This window comes from Amia ocellicauda, chromosome 12 (assembly GCF_036373705.1).
Source record: "Amia ocellicauda isolate fAmiCal2 chromosome 12, fAmiCal2.hap1, whole genome shotgun sequence".
Lineage (NCBI taxonomy): Eukaryota > Metazoa > Chordata > Actinopteri > Amiiformes > Amiidae > Amia > Amia ocellicauda.
Genome location: NC_089861.1, coordinates 41,098,246 through 41,102,805, shown reverse-complemented (window position 1 = coordinate 41,102,805; position 4,560 = coordinate 41,098,246). Strand labels below are relative to the sequence as shown.

General features: G+C 46.2%; 3 non-coding genes across 3 annotated transcripts; all 3 read left to right on the top strand.

Moving 5' to 3' along the window:
* The first annotated feature begins 818 nt into the window (after positions 1-818).
* Positions 819-892, top strand: trnai-aau (transfer RNA isoleucine (anticodon AAU)). Its single transcript has one exon. It is a non-coding gene; the product is annotated as a tRNA-Ile (tRNA).
* A 1,251-nt stretch (positions 893-2,143) lies between these two features.
* trnai-aau (transfer RNA isoleucine (anticodon AAU)) lies at positions 2,144-2,217 on the top strand. The gene has a single exon. It is a non-coding gene; the product is annotated as a tRNA-Ile (tRNA).
* A 1,251-nt stretch (positions 2,218-3,468) lies between these two features.
* trnai-aau (transfer RNA isoleucine (anticodon AAU)) lies at positions 3,469-3,542 on the top strand. Its single transcript has one exon. It is a non-coding gene; the product is annotated as a tRNA-Ile (tRNA).
* The last annotated feature ends 1,018 nt before the right edge of the window (positions 3,543-4,560 follow it).

Below are 4,560 nucleotides of genomic sequence, written 5' to 3'. Positions count from 1 at the left end.
TATCTTCTATAATACACCTCTCAAAAAATAAGGGAACAAGTAATCATCACAGCATAATACCAAGTCAGTTACAGTTCAGGCATATTAATCTGTACAGTTAGGAAGCCTAAGCGGTTGTGAATCACTGTCTCTTGTTTTGGTGCAAATGAAAGTGACAGCAGGTGCACCGGAGATAGGCAACAGCAAGACAACCCCAAAAAGGGAATGGTTTTGCAGGTGGTGGCCACAGACGATTGCTCTCTCCTTATCCTTCCTGACTGATTCTTCTCTAGTTTTGCCTTTTGCTAGTGTCCTTGTCACTACTGGAATTATGAGGTGCTCCCTGCAGCCCATTCAGGTTGCACAGGTAGTCCAGCTCCTCCAGTATGGCACATCCATACGTGCCGTCTGAAGAAAGTTTGCTGTGTCTCCCAGTACAGTCTCAAAAGCATGGAGCTGGGAGAGTTACGAATTATGCAATGTACGGTGAAGATCTTGAGGTTTCCTAGATTTTGATCACGGAGATCCGATGTGTGATTTAAGTGTTCCCGCAGTTTTCTTGATCAGTATATAATCTCGCGGTGGACGTATACATCCTCTCAGAATGGCCGAGTGGTCTAATTTGCCAGACTTAAGGTGTTGTTCCCTTGAAGAGTGTAGAAGGGTTTTCTGGTCTCCTGATGGAGGCGTGGGTTCAAATCCCACTCCTGACAGATTGATTTATAGCATCACCAATGCTAGGAATTGCAAAAGTGTTCTTTTCACACTTGTGTGTAATGCATTTTGCAGCCAAATTACATAAACATGAGGAAATGCCTGGCAGAGAGACTCCTTTTGATGGCCGGTTAGCTCAGTTGGTTAGAGCGTGGTGCTAATAACGCCAAGTTCTTGGGTTCGATCCCCACATCGGCCAAGACCGATCGTAGGTGCTCATCCGTCTAGTTCGAGTTCTGTTTTTTGAATGTTTGACATGAAACTCCCTGAAGGCAAGCGTAGTAGTGCACTTAAGCAGTGGTAGGATCCACAAGACTTCATCAAGCCGTGTCAAAGTCGGCCATCTACATGCACACGGGAAAATGTCCTTTCGCCGCTTTGCTTTTCTCAGAACACTTCATTTGCATTCTGTCCTCTGATAGTTTCAACTCGTGGGCTCCTGCCAATTCCTTATTACACAGACTTGGAGAGGGAAGCAATGCCAGTGGCTTCAAGAATCAACGCAAGTTTCATGAATGGCACATCTAAGCCATGGTGCCAACCAGACATTGAGCTGTTGGTCACCTCGACTCGGTTGCATAAGTGTTGAAAGTCACGGATTCCCGCAATTCTGTGGCCGCATTCTCAAGGCTATCTTCTATAATACACCTCTCAAAAAAATAAGGGAACAAGTAATCATCACAGCATAATACCAAGTCAGTTACAGTTCAGGCATATTAATCTGTACAGTTAGGAAGCCTAAGCGGTTGTGAATCACTGTCTCTTGTTTTGGTGCAAATGAAAGTGACAGCAGGTGCACCGGAGATAGGCAACAGCAAGACAACCCCAAAAAGGGAATGGTTTTGCAGGTGGTGGCCACAGACGATTGCTCTCTCCTTATCCTTCCTGACTGATTCTTCTCTAGTTTTGCCTTTTGCTAGTGTCCTTGTCACTACTGGAATTATGAGGTGCTCCCTGCAGCCCATTCAGGTTGCACAGGTAGTCCAGCTCCTCCAGTATGGCACATCCATACGTGCCGTCTGAAGAAAGTTTGCTGTGTCTCCCAGTACAGTCTCAAAAGCATGGAGGTGGGAGAGTTACGAATTATGCAATGTACGGTGAAGATCTTGAGGTTTCCTAGATTTTGATCACGGAGATCCGATGTGTGATTTAAGTGTTCCCGCAGTTTTCTTGATCAGTATATAATCTCGCGGTGGACGTATACATCCTCTCAGAATGGCCGAGTGGTCTAATTTGCCAGACTTAAGGTGTTGTTCCCTTGAAGAGTGTAGAAGGGTTTTCTGGTCTCCTGATGGAGGCGTGGGTTCAAATCCCACTCCTGACAGATTGATTAATAGCATCACCAATGCTAGGAATTGCAAAAGTGTTCTTTTCACACTTGTGTGTAATGCATTTTGCAGCCAAATTACATAAACATGAGGAAATGCCTGGCAGAGAGACTCCTTTTGATGGCCGGTTAGCTCAGTTGGTTAGAGCGTGGTGCTAATAACGCCAAGGTCTTGGGTTCGATCCCCACATCGGCCAAGACCGATCGTAGGTGCTCATCCGTCTAGTTCGAGTCCTGTTTTTTGAATGTTTGACATGAAACTCCCTGAAGGCAAGCGTAGTAGTGCACTTAAGCAGTGGTAGGATCCACAAGACTTCATCAAGCCGTGTCAAAGTCGGCCATCTACATGCACACGGGAAAATGTCCTTTCGCCGCTTTGCTTTTCTCAGAACACTTCATTTGCATTCTGTCCTCTGATAGTTTCAACTCGTGGGCTCCTGCCAATTCCTTATTACACAGACTTGGAGAGGGAAGCAATGCCAGTGGCTTCAAGAATCAACGCAAGTTTCATGAATGGCACATCTAAGCCATGGTGCCAACAAGACATTGAGCTGTTGGTCACCTCGACTCGGTTGCATAAGTGTTGAAAGTCACGGATTCCCGCAATTCTGTGGCCGCATTCTCAAGGCTATCTTCTATAATACACCTCTCAAAAAAATAAGGGAACAAGTAATCATCACAGCATAATACCAAGTCAGTTACAGTTCAGGCATATTAATCTGTACAGTTAGGAAGCCTAAGCGGTTGTGAATCACTGTCTCTTGTTTTGGTGCAAATGAAAGTGACAGCAGGTGCACCGGAGATAGGCAACAGCAAGACAACCCCAAAAAGGGAATGGTTTTGCAGGTGGTGGCCACAGACGATTGCTCTCTCCTTATCCTTCCTGACTGATTCTTCTCTAGTTTTGCCTTTTGCTAGTGTCCTTGTCACTACTGGAATTATGAGGTGCTCCCTGCAGCCCATTCAGGTTGCACAGGTAGTCCAGCTCCTCCAGTATGGCACATCCATACGTGCCGTCTGAAGAAAGTTTGCTGTGTCTCCCAGTACAGTCTCAAAAGCATGGAGGTGGGAGAGTTACGAATTATGCAATGTACGGTGAAGATCTTGAGGTTTCCTAGACTTCGATCACGGAGATCCGATGTGTGATTTAAGTGTTCCCGCAGTTTTCTTGATCAGTATATAATCTCCCGGTGGACGTATACATCCTCTCAGAATGGCCGAGTGGTCTAATTTGCCAGACTTAAGGTGTTGTTCCCTTGAAGAGTGTAGAAGGGTTTTCTGGTCTCCTGATGGAGGTGTGGGTTCAAATCCCACTTCTGACAGATTGATTTATAGCATCACCAATGCTAGGAATTGCAAAAGTGTTCTTTTCACACTTGTGTGTAATGCATTTTGCACCCAAATTACATAAACATGAGGAAATGCCTGGCAGAGAGACTCCTTTTGATGGCCGGTTAGCTCAGTTGGTTAGAGCGTGGTGCTAATAACGCCAAGGTCTTGGGTTCGATCCCCACATCGGCCAAGACCGATCGTAGGTGCTCATCCGTCTAGTTCGAGTCCTGTTTTTTGAATGTTTGACATGAAACTCCCTGAAGGCAAGCGTAGTAGTGCACTTAAGCAGTGGTAGGATCCACAAGACTTCATCAAGCCGTGTCAAAGTCGGCCATCTACATGCACACGGGAAAATGTCCTTTCGCCGCTTTGCTTTTCTCAGAACACTTCATTTGCATTCTGTCCTCTGATAGTTTCAACTCGTGGGCTCCTGCCAATTCCTTATTACACAGACTTGGAGAGGGAAGCAATGCCAGTGGCTTCAAGAATCAACGCAAGTTTCATGAATGGCACATCTAAGCCATGGTGCCAACCAGACATTGAGCTGTTGGTCACCTCGACTCGGTTGCATAAGTGTTGAAAGTCACGGATTCCCGCAATTCTGTGGCCGCATTCTCAAGGCTATCTTCTATAATACACCTCTCAAAAAAATAAGGGAACAAGTAATCATCACAGCATAATACCAAGTCAGTTACAGTTCAGGCATATTAATCTGTACAGTTAGGAAGCCTACGCGGTTGTGAATCACTGTCTCTTGTTTTGGTGCAAATGAAAGTGACAGCAGGTGCACCGGAGATAGGCAACAGCAAGACAACCCCAAAAAGGGAATGGTTTTGCAGGTGGTGGCCACAGACGATTGCTCTCTCCTTATCCTTCCTGACTGATTCTTCTCTAGTTTTGCCTTTTGCTAGTGTCCTTGTCACTACTGGAATTATGAGGTGCTCCCTGCAGCCCATTCAGGTTGCACAGGTAGTCCAGCTCCTCCAGTATGGCACATTCATCCGTGCTATCAGAAGAATTAGAAGGACCAGTATCTGCTTTTTTGTGCGAGGAGGAACAGGAGGAGCATTGCCTGAGCCCTCCAAAATGACCTCCAGCGGTCTACTGGTGTGCATGTTTCTGACTAAACTGTCAGAAACAGACTCTATGAGGGTGGCACGAGGGCCCGTCATCCTCTAGTGGGACCTGTGCTCACAGCCCAGCACCGT